Source organism: Cebus imitator, unplaced genomic scaffold (assembly GCF_001604975.1).
Source record: "Cebus imitator isolate Cc_AM_T3 unplaced genomic scaffold, Cebus_imitator-1.0 Scaffold13, whole genome shotgun sequence".
In the NCBI taxonomy this organism is placed as follows: domain Eukaryota; kingdom Metazoa; phylum Chordata; class Mammalia; order Primates; family Cebidae; genus Cebus; species Cebus imitator.
Genome location: NW_016107328.1, coordinates 3011888 through 3029972, shown reverse-complemented (window position 1 = coordinate 3029972; position 18085 = coordinate 3011888). Strand labels below are relative to the sequence as shown.

Below are 18085 nucleotides of genomic sequence, written 5' to 3'. Positions count from 1 at the left end.
GTCAGACACTCGTCTAGGTGTTTTGGGGAGGGTAACATGCACATGTGGTGAAGTGCCACCATCAGGTAACGTTAAGTAAAGGAGATAACTCCAGGTGGACCTCATCCGATCAGTTGAAGGCCTTAAAAGCAAAAACTGAGGTTCCCTGGAAAGAAGAAATTCTGCCTCAAGATTGAAACAGAGAAACAAAGTCCTGCCTGAGTTTCCAGCCTTCTGAATTGCCCACCAGATTTGGAACTTGGCAGCCCCCACAGCTGCCTGAGCCAGCTCTGAAAGTTGAATCTCTTAATACGCATACACAAATACGGAATAGGCTCTGCTCCTCCGGAGAGCCCTGCCTGGCAAGATAGCCTCCTTGCATGGGAGGGGCTGGCTGGTGTCTGGGGGAAGTGGTAGTGGCCCAGGGTCCACAGGGTGGACAGGTGAGGGGTGAGGGGGTGTGAGCCTCCCCAGCAGGGGAAGCTACAGGTGCGAGGGCCTATGTGGACAGTAGGTCAGTCCGAGGAACTGGAAGAAAGAAAGTCAAGTGGAGTAAAAGACTGTAGTGGCGCTGCCCGGCAGGGATGGGCCAGGCAAGGTCTAGTGGCCCAATAAAGTCTGAACAACCTCCTGGGAGCCACAGGAAGCCCTGGAGGAAGGCCAGAGGGAGAGAGGGGACTCAGGACAGGCAGTGACTGCCTTGGTGCCCTCCCTGTGGGACAGCGAAGGGCTGGAGGCCTCTTGCTCCTGTCAGATGGCCCCATCCACATATTAGCTGTGTCGTGGGGTCTCAGTAAGTCTCTGTCCTCTTGTCCCTTCAGCCGTAGTGTTGGAAACGCCCCCATCATTTCCAGCCCCAGGGACTGCACCACACTTGGGGTTTCCCACACTACACCACCACCTTGTGAATCACCTTAAACGCAGCTCCCCGCCACTGCCCACTCTGAAAGCACCATTTGCAGCCCGCCAGCACTATGACCAGTCCAGGTGACCCCACAGACCTAAGTCCAAGGGGCACAGCTGACAGTGTGGTCTAAGCAATGAGTGCCCAGGAGCTGTGCCCCACAGAAAGCCCTGCCTCCCCCCACAACACCAGAGACCACCCAAGCTGCTCCCGGAACAGGCGCTGACTGCCTCAGAGGATTTACGGGAAGCATGTGGGGCAGCTGGATGCCCTGAGCCCTGGCCTCCCCTCCACCTTGGGTAGCTGCTCTCGCTAGAATCCTCCCAAACTCGGCTCCAACTCCGCTGAGGCACTCACCCATCCGGACACTTCGTTGTCAGGCTCGAGACACTGATAGCGTCTTTGGCAGGGGTGGCACCAGGAGCTCCCTTGCACCACTCAGCCAAGCTCCACACATTCCACGTCCCATCAGGGGGACACCCCAAGCAGCCTGCCCCCCAGGCTGTCTGATGACAGCACCAGCCCCTCCCATAGAGATGTAATCAACACCAGCAGAGCCAGAGGGCAAGGTCCCTTTAGCCTGCCCACGGCTGCTCCAATCAGTGCCTGTGGTTTGACCACCACCCACTCCTGAGCCCCTCTTGGAGTTTGATCTGCTCTGTCCTTGCCTGTTGTTCTCTGACTCCTGCTGGGCTTAAATATCAAAGAATCCTCATTGTTTTATAATCCTGCAGACAAAAGCCCATGAAGTATCTAACTAAATCTAGTGGCCTCTGGTCTGCTTCTCCTCCCCATCTCTGCCACATCCCCACCTTTTCTGTGCACGCCTGACCTATCCATATCTGACACATTTCCTTTATGTGGTTGCCTGGCTAGAGTGCCCAGTGGCTCCTCAGGCAGGCATCTGCTCTTCTGGCAGAGAAGGAAATTGGGCTCTGAGAGGCTATGCAGCTTTTTAGAGGCTAGCTAGAGTGGGAAATGGGCATCTCCAGGTCCTACGAAGGAGGTGACACCATAATCCCATTTTACAGACGGGGATGCTGAGGCCCTTGGGCACCAGTAGCTTACTCCGGGTCACGTGGCTAGGGAGGGTGAGGGCTGATTTCCTGAGGCTGCTCTTCCAGGCTCCACTGCCATCCCTCTCACCCAGGTACACAAGCATGCCTGCAATGCTTCAAGAACACAGCTGGCGGCGTGCATATCTTCACGGCTAGATAGTGAAGCCACAGACTAGGCCAGCTCCAGGACCCAGCCCAGGGTGGTTCACATGCATAAATCTGCTCATGAGGAACCAGTGCCTCCTAGGACATGACGCCAAGCACCTTTGTGATCCACAAGTGGCAGGTAAATGACAACCAAAGGGAGAGGGAGGCTGTGTGAAGCAGGTGGCGGTGGAGACAGGGGGCTTAGCACTGACGGGGAGGGTGGAGGGAGGGGTAAGCCAGGCCTGTGCCCCAAAACGCACATGGTGGTGATGATGGAGACAGTGATATGGTTATCGAAAACAAGACGCCCTTCAGAGTGGCTGCTGTGGGTGGAGCTGCATTGGGGAAGTCCTGAGGAACATGGACTTGGGGACTGAAGGCAAGGGGGAGCCCGGCTGGCTTTTGAGCAGCAGACAGTAGTGACAACAACCGGCACATGGCGACTGGACTGGAGAGGGGCCACAGGACACCCTGTGGGAGTCTAGAGAGTGGCCCAGCCTCCGCAAAGGTGACTTGGGAAGCCGGTTTCCTTGGGAGTCTCTGTGTCCTTCCTTCCTCCTTTCTGCATTGATTCCTGCCCATTTCCCCCACAGCCCAGGAGGGCCAGCAGGCTGGGAGAACCCTTCGATGTGCCTGCAAATCTTCCTCTTTGCAGCTTAGTGCCTCTTGCTTGTTCCTTTGCTGAGGAACTTGGGGGAAAAAAGATTCCCCTGAAGCACAAATAGTGGCTCAGAGAAGGCAGTGTGGAGAAGTGCCCCAGAGAAACACGATTAACAGGATTAGGGTCACATGAGAAGGAGGCGAGTACGTTTTCATATTCACAGCCTCACAAAAAGAATGTAAATCCACAAATCTTCTTATGTGTGTGGATGGAGGAGTGCTAAATTTGGAGTCCGAGGACATCCAGATGACGTTAGAAGCGTACGCAGGAACTCAAGGGGTTGCACTATACACGTGCCCAGGCTCACACTGTCCCAGAAGAAAGGGTTTCCCCCGCTCTGGGCGGTGCAGAAGTCTGATAAAGAACAGACAATTCAGAGCTCCTGATGCCCCTTGCACCTGCCCTCAGGTGTCTGTCGCTGGTTCTAAAACCCTCAGCATAAAGGAAAGACTGGAGGTGCAGCCGCTCTCGAGCTGAGATTCACAAAGTCTGACATGTGGCTTAAAGAGGCACCTTTCTCCCTAGTCCCTGACTTCATGGAAATATTTTAACACTACCGATTTTCAGGGGCATCCAGGAGGTGCCTGAAGGAGCTGAGGGGCAACCTCTAGCGGCATCCACAATAGGGATTAAGATCGCATTCTCAACCCAGCTGCCACAATGGTGAGCTGTGCAGCACCCTCCAGGGCTCTTGGGTGGGTGGCAGCATCAGGCAACAGCAGGCATTTGGCATGAACCATCCCCAGACACCGAAGGTTGGAGAGGTGTCACGGTGTCCACTGGGGTCACAGGATTAAACTGCCCTGGCCCAGGCCCAGCCACACCCCCACCTCTGGGCACCAGAGGAGAGGAAGTGTAGCTCTCATCAGAAAGGGCCCAGCACGCAGGAAAGGAGGGAGATCTTGCCCTTTTGACAAGGGACTGCCAAGCTGTCCACGGGGAGGACCGAGAGCATGGGTGGCCAGAGCAGATGGGCAAGGATCAGCACCATGGGGCCAGGGCACGTTCAGAGCAGCCGAGGCCTGGCAGCCCTGATAAGACTCAGGACAGAAGGTAAGAAGGGACACTGGGCAGCTTGGGACAGCAGAGGCCCAGCAAGCAGGTGGGAGAATGGGGGCCAGTTCTGAACAGGAGGCATTCCCAGAGCCTGTCCCTGGGGGGCAGGAGGCGTGGACCACGGAGAGAGTGAGACACTAGCATTGATGCCTCCCCACATGCACCCACAGCTGGCGAGTCCTGAAGATGGCTGGGGAAGAAAGCACTGGGTCCTGTCCCTAAAGTGCACCAACTCTGTACCAGACACCGAGTCGGCACTTCTCTTAGGTTGCTGGGTTGACCTCAACAGCTTTACCAAGGGGTGATACATTCCCTTTCAAAGTGAAGAAATGGGGCTAGGTGCAGTGGCTCACACCTATAATCCCAGCACTTTGAGAAGTCAAGGTGGGTGGATCACTTGAGGTCAGAAGTTCGAGACCAGCCTGGCCAACATGGTGAAACCCTGTCTCTACTAAAAATACAAAAATTATCTGGATGTAGTGGCATATGTCTGTAGTCCCAGCTATTTGGGAGGCTGAGGCATCAGAATTGCTTGAACTTGGGAGGTGAAGGCTGCAGTGAGCCAAGATGGCACCATGGCACTCCAGCCTGGATGACAGAGCAAAACTCTGTCTCAAAAAAATAAAATAAATAGAACAGAACAGAACAGAGGGTGATCTAAGCAGCCCAGCTCCAGAGGCCCAGCTCTTCCTGCTAAGAATCTGCCTCTTGGCTTCTGCTGGTCTCTCTGGATGGAGACCATGCCCCACCTGGGGACGCATCCATGCTGCAGGTAGAGTTCTCCACTCAGTCCTACTACCCCACCCTCCCCACAAAGTGATCACAAGGGCTTCTCACCCTCTGTCCAACGAGGAGGTGACTCTGGCAGCAGAGGTCAACTGAGCTATGCCAAATGACTGCTGGGAATGTCAAACACCTCATGGCCAGAGGTGCCCCGGGTAGGGGCCCTCTGTCCCAGCTCTGTCAGAGCTGGCCACCAGGTAGGCCTCCAGCACTGGGCGTGTGCCTCCCATCCTACACTACAGTCCTTTCTGGGACCTCCCGGGGGTGGGAGGGCTGGACGCCTTGTCCCCAGCTGCCCATTAGAAGGCCTCCCACATAGGGAACACAGCATTTTAAAAACATCTTGTTCTGCTCAACTTTGAAACACACAAGTGTTATTTTATCTCCTCCCACAATCCAGTGACAGGAGGTGGGCCTTGCCAAAGCCAGCTGTACTCCTTGGGTCTTGGAGAGAAATGAAGATGGAAGGGCATGAGGTCTAGGGATGGGGATGGCAGAATGTGCCCAGCACTGGCTAGAGGCCTGCATCTCAATTCCAGCTCTCATGCTTGGCCAGCTGGCTGACTTCACAAAACCTTCCTCAAGCACAACAAGTGCAAATCCTTGTCTTTGAGCATCCTGGGGAGGGCGGAGGGTGCACATGAGTTTGCATGTGGGGGACACTGTGTGTAAGCCTTAGCTCCCTTCGGATGTACAGCATGGGGTGGGAGGAACGTGATCTAAAGAGAGGCCACCCTGGGTGGGCGAGCACTTTGGGAGACCCAGGTGGGCAGATCATAAGGTCAGGAGTTCGAGCCCAGCCTGGCCAATATGGTGAAACATTGTCTCTATGAAAAATATAAAAAGTCGGCCCGGTGTGGTGGCACGCACCTGTAGTCCAAGATACTCAGGAGGCTGAGGCAGAAGAATCACTGGAACCCGGGAGGCAGAGGTTGCAGTGAGCCAAAATCATGTCACTACACTCCAGGCTGGGTGACATAGCAAGACTCTGAATCAGAAACAAAAATGAGAGGCTCCCCTATCTATTTCCTCTTACCCTCTGGGGTTCTAACCCCGTTCACTTTGTTCTCTTTCCTTCTCCCCTGAGTGATCAACACTACCCTTTACCCTTTATCCATGGCAGGCAGATCTTGCAAGCATGTCTGAGTGTGTGTGTTGTGCACTAGCGCTACAGAGCAAACATTAACATCTTCTCAGTGAAGAAAAGGGATAACAAAAAACCTAGAAGGATATATTACTAGGAAGAACTTGATTTTTCTTATGAATGCAGAGAATAAGCACAGGGTCTTCAGATTCAATTTCTATTTACAAGGCCCCCCACAATATGCCTGGGAAGCAATGTTCTTCCTGTTTTACAGGTAAGACATGCAGGCTGAGAGAGAGTAAGAGCCTTCTGACACGCATGCCCTGGAATCTGTTCCAAGAATCTCATTCCTACTTGTTGACTGAGGCTCAGCTTCTGAAAGTATTGACTAAGGTTTCAAACTCTGAAAAGCTTGCTCTGAGCTCAGGCTTTGTGGACAAAAAGCAGTGAGATCTTACCCACTTTACAACATACCTGACCCAGGAATCTCATGTCTTCTGCCAGGATCTATGAAACACTAACAGGCTAATCTGTTAGCAGCAGCAGGATAAAAGCAAATCCCAGAGCTTGCACCCTCTCCCGCCCTCCTGCATGCTGTATTCTGCTCACGCCCCCACCTACCTGAAGCCTCCAGTGGGTTCCCGCCACACCCACAATGTAATCCAAGGCTCTCATCAAGGTCTGCAAGATCCTACAGGAACTGGTCCCTGTCTACCCTCTGATTCCATTTTCCATGTCTTTTCCTTGTTCACTCCGTGGAGTTATGTCAGTCTCCACGCTATCCCTCAAGCAGGCCAAGCACAGAACCTACACACGGGCTATCTGAGCTGCCAGGAATGCTCTTCCCACAGGTAGTAAGGTCATTCCTCGCTACTATAATTCAGGATGCGGGGTCACATGGCAATGCCTTACAGAAATTGTCCCTGAGCCCTGATGTGTATGACCTCTGCATTTTAACTATTCTTTTCTGTGGGGAGTAGAAAAGTTCTTCTTCAAAGCTTATTTTCTTGTTAAAGAATAATAATAACAAATGTTAGAAATAATGGTCTCTTGTAAAGACTTTCTTCAAAGCCTTCTTGCTTTTCACCAGTGATTCTTTGTTAATCGCTGTCCTATGTAGCTGTTCCACAGGCTCACAAGCATGTAGTATTCTCTATTTCCCTGTACTTTAACCAAGATATCTGTGCTGGACGTGCTCACAGTCATATCCCAGCTAACAGCCTATGCCCCTTGCTTACTTAAACTTTCTTTTTCTTCTCCATTGCTTTTACCTGTTTAGGAAAGTTTTAAGTTGTTAGCCAATCAAGTTTTAGTTTTAGATTGTCAAGTCTGCCTCCAGCCCACAGAGATCAGACACCGCAGTAAGAATGACCCCAAATGCGTAGAAGATAAATATGTCTACTTTTCCTTTGTTCGTTGTACTCTCGTGGCAAGATGGCTAACAAGAGCACCCTTTCTGTGGAAAGTAAAGATTGCCTTGCTGAGAGATCCTTTGTCTTAGTGCTGATTTTTCTTTGTGGCACCGAGCATCTGTTTCCAACATTTTCCACATGCATGATTAGCTGACATTGCATACTTACATATAGCTGGGAAGATTCCCTATGCAACTAAGTTTCTTGAACTCAAGGGCTTTCTTAGTTCCCTACTGTGTTCCCAGAACGATCCTACACTGTCTTTCACAATCGCCTGGTAAGTAGGCATTATCCCCATTTTATAGAAGAGAAAACTGAGGCTAAGAGAAGTTCAGCAATTGCAATTTACCCAATTTTGCACTTAGTTATTAGACACAGGATTCAAATCCAGATTTTTGCAAGGCTAATGCATTGTTTGGAAATGCTCCTCCATGAGTTTCCTGCATGCCTGCACATCTTGCTGGGTAGACAAAGAATGCAAGGCTCTGACTGTCCCGCACCTGGGTTGCGTTTGTAGCAACCAATACTGAGACATGCGATAGATAGTGTCTCCCTCTGGGACAAAAAGCTGACACGCTTGCTGTCTGTTACCAAATGGTGGATCTCCCAAGCTCAGTGTTCCTGTCCAGTATCACAACCACTGCATGTGCAGGCATCTGTATGGGCCCTCTGCCTGCATGCCATGACACTTGGGGGTGAAGGGGAGCCGACACAAAAGCTCACGCTGCTTTTGAACTGTGAATAATAAAGTCAAGAACTCTCTGGAGTTTTACCAAATAGAGAAAGTGGTCAGGTTGAGCCTGAACTGCTGTGGATGGCACATGCTGTGTCTGACTCAGTCTTAGTACTCCCGGTACGCCCCTTGCCCCAGGCCCTCATAAGCACTTGCCTCAGGGATAGACAGACAGATGGATAACCCAATGATGCTGAATGATGATGGGCTTGCTGGCCAACCACTGAGCTGCCTGGTCTTTGGAAGGAAGCTGCAGGGCTGGGCTCTGGATCCCACAGCACGGGAGCTTTTTGAGCCTTTCTTACGAGAGCCCTTCAGGAGCTTACAGGCAGTAACCAGACAGAATTGCTTTCTGAGTATTATTTTTCCAGCAGAGTAAGATTCAGTTAATGCAACGCTTAATAAATTCCTCTGAGCCCTGAGGAAAGAGAGACATTCTGCTATATCTGGAAATGAGTTTCTGGTTCTGCAGCCACAGGTCTCTGGTCAAGGAGAGGTAAGAATGTGCCCAGGCTCTGGTGTGAATGTCCAAGACGGGACCACCAAGGTACTGCCGCCCTTCCTGGGGCATCTCTTTGCTAAGAGCCAGGGGGTCTACAAAATCAAGGGGATGCTGACAGAAGCCCCTGTCCCCATACCTGGATGCTATCTACCTTTGAGGTGAAGGCTGTAGCATTTCCAGATCACAGAGGAGCACACAGAAGACATACCTTTCTGTTCCATTTTCTGAGTCTCAGGGAGGGGGTGTGACTTGCCCAAGGCTGTACACTGACCGAAGTGCCACAAAGATGAGATCACAGCACTTAAGGAGGCACCTGGCCCTGCTGCGGGGCCCAGAGGTCTGGTTCCTAGAGAGCCTGGAGCCTAGAAGTAACCTTCCTGGGAGGGGGGCCTGGGCCTCTGCTGGCCATAATGCGCTCGATCCTGAATGCCGGTGAGCTGACGCTCTGGGTCGTCCAGGCCAGGCACCCATGGGGGATGGGGCTGTTTTTCCCAAATACCACCCCTTTTCCGAGTTCTTTTTATAACTTACAAATATGTGTGAGTAAAATCAAAACAGAAAACAGAGTCACAGAGAACCTGTGGTCCCTAACTCCTCAGCACATCTCTTTCAGCACGCCCACCCCTATGAGCTGCTCCCCTAGGGACTTAGCTGGCAACCACTACCACCCTGTGATGAAGTAGAGGACCTGGATCCACAGACAGGGGCCTGAGCCTAATGGCTGCGCCAAGACAGAGGTCTGTTAGCCTGTGCACCCTCGCCTGGCCCCCAGACTCCGCCTGCTGCACCTCCCTCCCTGAGCTCAGCCCAAGGTCAGCAGTGTAGTTTCCAAAAACGATTTCTTCTCCTATTTCTCTGGTTTTTGAATCCGGGCCCCTGCTCTGCTTGGAAAGACGGGCCTGACAAGACGGGACTGCAGTGTGCTGAGAACTCACAGTCCTAGTTAAAGAAGGCATTTTGAGAATACATACAGAGCAAGAAGATGAAACCACTGCAAACTCCACCAAAGACAGAAATTGCGTGAAGAGGATTAAGGATTAAGACAGGTAGTTTCCTATTAGAGATACACCTTTCTTCTGCCCCATGCAAATCTCATCTTTCTTGCTACACAACCCTCACCCCACTGCCACACTCTTGCGGACACTTGGAGTTGACTAAGAAAGGGGTACTAGAAGGGAGCAGGCACTATGATGGTGGTGGAGGTGGAGGGTGGCAAACACCCAGACAATCAAACTCAAAGAGCATAATGGTACACCAGGCACACTCCCTGCCTCAGGGCCTTTGTACCTGCTGTTCCCTCTACAAAAACTGTTCCGACCCCAGAATCCATATGCCTTTCTCACTCACTGCATTCATGGTTCTGTCCAAATGCCCTCCTTGGAGAAGCCTTCACTAGTCACCCTAAAATAGCATCACTGTCTCCGCCACTTATTCTGCGGCATTTGCCTTCACAGCCTTCATCGGGAACTAGTGCGCGACCGTGGAATGAATGTGTCTCTCTGACTTTCCCACCAGGAGGCAGGCGGTTCATCTGACTCCCTGACTGCTGTCTCCCTGCTCGGAGGAGTGGTAGGCCCTCAGCGAGCATCTGGGGACAGCAGGCAGAGCGCACTGTGAAACCGCAAAGCGCTCAGCACTCAGGGAGCAAAGATTCATTCTGATGTGTGCCTCCCGAGAGGTGCGGGTGTGGTTGTTTCTGGGCTCAGTGTCCTCATCTGGAAAATGGGATGATTATAACAGAACTTCCAATGAGCCCTGCCCATGAACAGACAGGGCCATAGCTAGTGCAGGTGCCCTCTGATCTGTCGACCTCATGTTTGTAGGTTTGTTTTTTTTCCTAGCTGAGCTCTGCTTGCACCTGACCAAGCAGATCAACTGTCTTCAAAGAAGGGAAGGTAGAACTCAGCCCACAGACTTCCTTTGGCTTTTGCAAAAACAACAACACCAAAAATACTACAAAACCACACCGTGTAACTATACAACCACCCGGAGCAGTGCTGAGTGAGGTTGCATCCTGCCTGCCAGCTCCTCTGTGGCTGAGGCAGGATGTGGGGCACACAGCTCACGAGGATGCATCCGGCCCCACTGTGGGCTCCCAGGGGTCTGGTTCTTAGAGATCGTGGAGCCACAGGGCAACCTTTCTGGGAGAATGGACCCAGGCCCCTGCCGGCGGTGGTGGACTCGATCCTGAACCCAGGTGTGCTGAATGAAGCTCCGGGTTTGTCCCAGCCACAGCACCCACTGGGGATGGGGCTGTTTTTCTCAAATGCTACCGCCCTTCTGAATTCTTGGACCCAGGGGCCCTCTCCCTTCAATTCAGGAATCCGTGTGAGCACCATCAAAACAGAAAACAAAGTTGCAGTTCTCCTCTTTTTAAGGCAAAGAAAGCAAGGCAATTTAGAACATAGGTTCTGGAGTCAAAGAGAGCTGAGTTCGAATCCCAGCTCTGCCACTTACCGGATGTTTGACCTCAGTGGAGTCTCTTAACCTCTCTGAGCTTCAGCCTCTTCATCTGAAAAACAGAAGAAAATACTCAGGAAACTTACCATGGGGAGAGGGCCTGGGGAATCCTTTAGACAGTTTCTGTCCCCTATTGGCTCAGATATACACAGTGAATGTTAAGTGCTCACGTGAAGCCTCTGAGCACTTTCAAGCCTCTCAGTGTGCGAAGAGAAGACAGTCACCTAAGGAGCGCTGGATGGGAGCCAGGGGACCTAAGTGCAGAAACTTCCTGTCCCAAACTGCAAACAGAAAGCTCTGAACTGCATGATCTCTAAGGCCACTTCCTGTTGTAAAATGCTAAATTTGGAGAGCCTGCCCCAAAGAGTTTCAACCAACATGCAAAACACCGGAATAGGGGAGGAATGAGTCACAGGTCAGGTCCAGGAGCTCTTGCCTAAACCCTGAAGGATGAGGGTGGGTGGGGTAGACAGAAAATGAGAGGATGGCACACCCTTTCTCTGGACCTGCTGCGTGCCCAGCACTGGGTTAAGGCCTTTCACATGTATTATTTAGCCTTAGCCAGTCCCTTGGAGTGGCTCCAGCCTCGCCATCACACACAGGAGGAAACCCAAGCTTGGAGGTCGAGCAGCTCAGTGTCCCAAGGAGAGCAAGGGCAGAATGGGGACTGGAACCCAGGTCTGCAGGTCAAAGCCTGTTCTTACCCCACCCCCATCCCGAAGGAAGTGTGTGCACCCACAACAGGTCGGGGGACAGGTCACAGATCTCATTGGGCAGGGCCGGAGGTAGTTTGGAGTCTGGCATATTCTTCTCACTGGCAGGAAACAGACAGCTAGGCATTTTGTGAAGGAGCAGAGAGACATGAATCTAAGACTCAAGATCAGAGCAGTGGTGTTGCCCTTGTTGTCATAGTCTTCCTAAATCCTGAATGAGAGGAAGGTGCTCAGCAGAGGGCAATAACAAATCATCACGCCCCACCCATGGCTGGCAGCAGCTTGGTCACAGCTGCTTTTACTCCTGTCACCTGTAATGCACTTTCCCACCAGGCACAGGGATAAAAAGAAGATTCTGAGCCATCAAGACCACCTGGGCCTCTTTCTCACCCTCTCCCCGCGGTGCACCCATGCCCCATCAATAACCAATGACTCCGAGGCCCTCGGACATTAATATCACCGGGAGGCTCATGGGGGCTGAAGGAGGGAGGAGGTGCCCGGCGTGGGGCTGCCCTGCCTCTGATTCTCCACGTTAACAACTCGAAAGAGGCATTTTTTGTTTAATTAAAAGTAAAGAACTTTTCAGAACAAGCAACGCCTGCTGTGTGGGTCCTTTCTCCCCAGCGCTGCAGGGAAGGTTGTGGAGAGGAGACACAGCTTGGCATAACTAATGTCAGCTGGGCCAAGGCCAGTGATGCGGACCAGGGCTACGGAGCAAGACAGCCTGGGTCCAATGCCCAGCTCCGTCATTCACTGGCTGTGCATCCTGCCAGGAGTCACTTCACCTCACTGTGCCTCAGTTTCCTCATCTGTAAAGAAAAAGAAGAATGGTGCCCACCTCCTGGGGTTGCCGAGAAGATTAAGAGGCTCAATGACTATATAAAGTGCTTAAAGCATGGCTGGCGTGTCATCAGTGATCCCCTAGGGGCTGAGCGATCATCAGCATCATCATCTCCTTCTCCTCCAGGCCAGATGCTGCACTTCTCCTAAAAGGTATCCTTGTTCCTGTTTCCCTCATGAGGAAGTTCAGACTGAGGGGGTAAAAAATGCACTGAATTAGTCAGCATACGAATCATGAATTAGCAGTGAGCTGGGAGGACGCCAAGAACTAACACCTGGTACTCTCCTTCCCGATGCTGCTGGGCTGAGACACACCAGGTGAGGGGGCTTGCACAGGCTTGGCTGTCCCCACGGCCTTTAATCTGTCCCTCCCCAGCTAACAGAGCTCTGTGCTAAACAAACGGCCTCAGACATCAATCTTCCTAATCAAGGCCAGATGTGGGAAAGGTAACATGAGTGCAGATGGAAAAATCCACATGGGGTTTCTCAGTGTTGCCATGGAATCCCAAGAGGTCGCCCCAAGGCTGAGTGGTTCCGTGTCCGTGGGTGGCTACTCAAGAGCAGGAAAACACTCAGGCCCCTAGGCATGACCCAGAAACTGCCCCAGAGACAGGCAGTGAGAGGAAGTTCTCCTACGCCTGTCCAGCCCAGCCCTATCCGGCAGGGTCATCAGGTGCTCTCTTGGGGTGGGAACAGTAGCTGTGGGAGGGGGTTTGGAGAAGTACCATCAGTTTGGAGTCTATAAGAATGTTTCTGTAAAAGAAATAATCTCTCTGGCCGGGCGAGGTGGCTTATGCCTGTAATCCAGCACTTTGGAAGGCTGAGGTGGGCGGATCAATTGAAGTCAGGAGTTTGAACACCAGCCTGGCCAACATGGTGAAACCCATCTCTGCTAAAAATACAAAAATGAGCCAGGTGTGGTGGTGGGCAACTGTAATCCCAGCTACTCAGGAGGCTGATGCAGGAGAATTGCTTAAACCTGGGAGGCAGAGGTTGCAGTGAGCAGAGATCACACCATTGCACTCCAGTCTGGGTGACAAGAAATTTGAAAAGTTACTCCATTCTTACACGAGAGAGAGAGAGAGAGAGAGAGAGAGAGAGAGAGAGAGACCAGAAGGCACTATCTACATATGCACAGAAGAAAGCCACATGAAGACAAATGAGAAAGCAGCCGTTTGCAAGCCAGAAAGACAGCCCTCATCAGAAACCAACCCTGATGACACCTTAATCTTGGGCTTCTAGCAACCAGATCTGTGAGAAAATAAAATTCAGTTGTTTAAGCCACTGAGTTTATGATATTTTGTTATGGTAGCTTTAGCAAATGAATGCAAGGCTGTAATATCATCCCCATTTTGTGGATGAGGAAGCTGAGGCCTAGTGTGGGGAAGCACCTTCCTGAAGGCCAAATGACTACAACTATTTTTTTTTTTTTTTAAGATGAAGTCTCGTTCCGTCGCCCCGGCTGGAGTACAGTGGTACGATCTCAGCTCACTACAACCTCTGCTTCCTGGGTTCAAGCGATTCTCCTGTCCCAGTCTCCCAAGTAGCTGGGATTACATGTGCATGCCACCATGCCCAGCTAATTTTTTGTATTTTTAGTGGAGATGGCATTTCACCATGTTGGCCAGGCTAGTCTCGAACTCCTGACCTCGTGATCTGCCTGCCTTAGCCTCCCAAAGTGCTGGGATTACAGGCATGAGCCACTGTACTCGGCCACTATTTCTAATTAAACATATTTTAAATTTAAAATACAAGTCCTCAGTTGCACTCATTAATTAATGAGCATTACTAATTAAATCAACCGAATTAATTAAAATTGAAAAGAAATTTTTTCGGTGTACCTCACTGAGTTCCAGTTTTTCATCTGTAAGATGAGAACAGGACTGACCTGATGGGGTCCTTGTGAGGCTCACACAAGACAACACCAATCATGGGCCCCACATTATCATGACTGGGCATCCCCTGCAATGATAGTGCCTCATTGGCTTTCTTTCTCCTTTGGTAACCTCTCCCAATTCCTGGCATAAATGAGGTGATCAGGAAATGGATGTTTGAGTCCCCCGGTGAATCCCGAGGCAGTTGAAAGAAGGCAAGCACACAGTCCTCAGGTGCACCAGCTACATCAACTGCTTAACAGTCTCATGTGGCCAGTGGCTACTGACCTAGACAGTAATGACACAGAGCATTTCATCACTGGGAAAGTTCTATTGGAGATCACTGACTGAGAAGGAGAGAGCACAGGGTGTGGGCGAGACTGACTTGCATTAATCCTTGTTCTACTCCTCCTAGGTTATTGTACCTCACCGAGTTCCAGTTTTTCATCTGTAAGATGAGAACAACAGGACTGACCTGATGGGGTCCTTGTGAGGCTCACACAAGACAACACATACAAAGTGACCCGCCCAGCTTGGGCATGTGGCAAGAGCTCCCAAAATAAGAGCTGATATTTTTAGGTATTGAGCAAATAAACGGCAGATCTGCTTTGTATTGCAGTGGGAGATGTGGTGGGCAAGCTTTAGAGACAGGATTGGTTGAAAAAAACTTGGTGAACTGCAGAGGGAGCTTAAAACCCAGGTGTACGAGTTGGGCCTTGACCCAGAGACATTTGGGAGCCTCAGAAGATTACAGGCAGCAGGAAGGAAAGGCAGGAATCCAAGAATTCCACATAAGAAGCTGTTCTGGACTCTGGAGTCCAGGGAGTTTGGTGTTTCAATCAGACTCCAGGTGACAGTAGGGAAGAGAAATGGGTGTGCCTCCATGCTGTTGGGGAAAGACGCATATCTTCAACTCCACTACTCATCAGCAGGGGACGCTACAGAAAACGGTTCCTTGACTTCCCTCTTTGCTCCCTGAAGTCCTGCAGTGCTTTATGGGGCTTCTTGGAGAAAGAGAAAGACCAGAAAGACACAGTCTCGTGATGCCTCTTCTCCCGCACCCCTGCTCATGGAGATGGCAGGGAAGAGCATAGGCTTCGGCCCAGGAGGGTTGGCTTTGAGTCCTGGCACTGCCATTCGTAGCTGTGTGGCCCTGGGAAGGTATTTCACCTCTGCCAGCCACAGCTTCCACCTAGCAGGCACGGGCATCATGAGGCCCATCCCTAGGGGTTGCCAGGAAAGTTAGATGAGATAATATAGGCTGAGTTTCTTGAAGAGTTCCTGGCACACTCTAGGGACATGAAGAAAAGAAGACCCATTGCTTCTTTCTTCTCCAGGCTGGCCCAGAGGATGAGCAGGAAACCTGAGCAGTGTGGAGGGGCAGGGGATGGTAATCACGAACCGCTGGACTTTCCTTAGGTAGCAAATTGCGCCCGGTGACCCTCGGAGCCACTTCGCCTGGAAAGACAGGTTTCAGGTTTTTGTTTTCTTCGCTGGGATCAGGCTACCTGGAAGGTGTTGGGTCCCTACAGAGTAGATGCTGCTGGCACTCTGCCCAGCGGCCTCTTCTGGCTGGGACGACACCCTTGGGCTGCTGTGACTATTGGCTGCTGGCAGCTCACAACAGTCCCTTGTTCCAGAGAACTGCCTCTGGCTACACAGGAGCTGCCTCCACTGGGAGGTACCCACCCTCTCACCCCCCACACCCCAGGCAGTCCACAGACAATGAGGGAGGGACGTGGGGTTACACAGGGCTGGCCTCCTTTGCCTTTTCCTTTGATTTCCCCTGCTGATGATAAGTACTAGAGTTGAAAATTTTCTTTCCCCAACAGCAATGGAAGCACACTCATTTCTCTTCCCTACTGTCACCTGGAGTCTGATTCAAACACCAAACTCCCTGGACTCCAGAGTCCAGAACACGTTTCTTATGTGGAATTCTTGGATTCTTCTTTCCTTTCTGCTGCCTAGAATCTTCTGAGGCTCCCAAATGTCCCTGGGTCAAGGTCGAACTTTTAGGTTTTTGGCACAGCATCATGATGCCATTTGTATTCTGGGTTGGCTATGGGATTAGGCTGAAGGTTGACTCTAGCTGGGAGCACAACCCTGCTCAGCAGCTCCCTGGCTTAGCCCTGTGTTTCCCCAACCCTTTCCCTGAAACACTTCCTCTGCAATCCACATGCATGGAATCCCAGCCTCAGGCTCTGTGGGGAGGGAACTGAGATCCTTGAGTGAGGCTGGTCTGCCCAGTGACTGTAAGGAAGAGACGACCTCAGAAGTAGGGCACTCGCTGAAGTTCAGAGACCTTCGTCAAGAGCAGAGAGGATCCTCAACAACCAGTGGGTCCAGACTCTTGGCTTTTGTGAGAAACCAGAGCCATTGGTCATTTAGTAAGGACTCGTTGGGTCCCTAGAATATGCCAGGTCCTCTTTGGGATACAGGAGATACAATGCTGAGTGAAATATATAGTCCCTTTCTCTGAAACCTTGTGCATCATACAAAACAGTGCAGATAATGGTAAATGCTTTTGCACAAAATCCCATGGGACTTGGAGGCAAGCAGAAATGATGCAAGTATGAAACTCAAGCTGGCTGCCTGCTGTGCTGAGTAATGAAGTCCCTTGTCTCTGATCCAGGAAGCTCCTGTCTTCTGCCAGCATCTGTCAGCAGGCTAATTTGTCAGCTTGCAAGTAGTGAGACATCTCAGGCTTGTCACAGTTATTTGCAGTTACTAGCCTCATGTGACTGTTTCCAATTAAAATCAAATTTTAAAATGCAGTTCCTCAGATGCACTCATTAATTAACTAATTAGTGCTACTAACTAAATTAGCTATTCAGTAAAATAATTAGCTAATTAACTAAAATTGAATGAAATTTAAAGCACAGTTCCTCAATTGCACGAGCCAAATTTCAAGCGCTTAGTAGCCTCATGCAGTGAGCCGCTACTGAACTGGATGGTACAGATATCAAACATTTCCATCACTGGGAAAGTTCTGGCCAGGCGAAGTGGCTCATGCCTGTAATCCCAGCACTTTGGGAGGCCGAGGCGGGTGAATCACCTGCTGTCTGGAGTTTGAGACCAGCCTGGCCAACATGGTGAAACACTGTCTCTCCTAAAAATACAAAAAATGAGCCAGGCTTGGTGGCATGCACCTGTAATCCCAGCTACTTGGGAGGCTGAGGCAGGAGAATCGCTTGAACCCAGGAGGCAGAGGCTGCAGTGAGCTGAGATTGCTCCATGGCACTCCAGCCTGGGCAACAAGAATGAAACTCCATCTTAAAAAAAATTGCACTGAAGAATGGCTCTTCACACTTCTCTCTAGAAAATTCTCCTGGTTTGCCTCTGTCCCTAGGAAACCGCACCACACACCTGTCCTCAGTGGACTTCCCAGGTCAGGCCTTTCGAAAAAGAGTTTCAACACCTGAAGATAAATCCTCAGGGATAAGCCAATGAGTGGCCTTTTGAACACCAGCTCAGCTTCCCAAAGTGCTTCTCTGGGCACAGTGTGCAGGCACCTGTGAGATACGAGGCCAGTAAATAGGCCATCACCCCTTCACCTCACATCACGCGAAACGCGGGCTACCGGAGGCTCAGAGAATACCGCTCACATCGTTATAGAGGAACTCAGGCAGAGTGAGCTTTCAGAGAAAGAGAGCAGGTCCACTGGGTCCGCGCCAGGCAATTCTGAACCAGTGCTAAAGCATTTGGACCCTCCGTCTTCTCTTTTGTAAAATGGGAATGCAAAACATAGGAATGGATTGAAATTTTCAGTTTAAAATGCAGTTCTTCAGTTGCACTCATTAACTAATTAGTGCCACTAAGTTAGCTAATTAATTAAAACAATTAGCTAATTAATTAAAATGGAATAAAATTTAAAGCATT

The 18085-nt window shown here is 50.9% G+C and overlaps 1 protein-coding gene across 7 annotated transcripts in view; it reads right to left on the bottom strand.

Annotated features, from left to right (window-relative positions):
• ST3GAL1 (ST3 beta-galactoside alpha-2,3-sialyltransferase 1) overlaps nt 1–18085 on the bottom strand; it is a 106718-nt gene that overhangs the window by 27651 nt on the left and 60982 nt on the right. Inside the window, exons 3-4 of one of the 7 annotated variants that reach the window (XM_017499964.2) lie at nt 12331–12523; nt 10777–10831 (exon numbers count right to left, since the gene is read on the bottom strand). The exons of 1 other annotated variant lie outside the window; for it this stretch is intronic. The gene's annotated coding sequence lies outside the window, so the exon portion shown is untranslated. Of the gene's footprint in view, nt 1–1240; nt 4210–10776; nt 10832–10865; nt 11060–12330; nt 12524–18085 lie in introns of those variants that run through there. 5 more of the 7 variants (XM_037728401.1, XM_037728399.1, XM_017499937.2 and 2 more) reach the window with 5 other exon arrangements.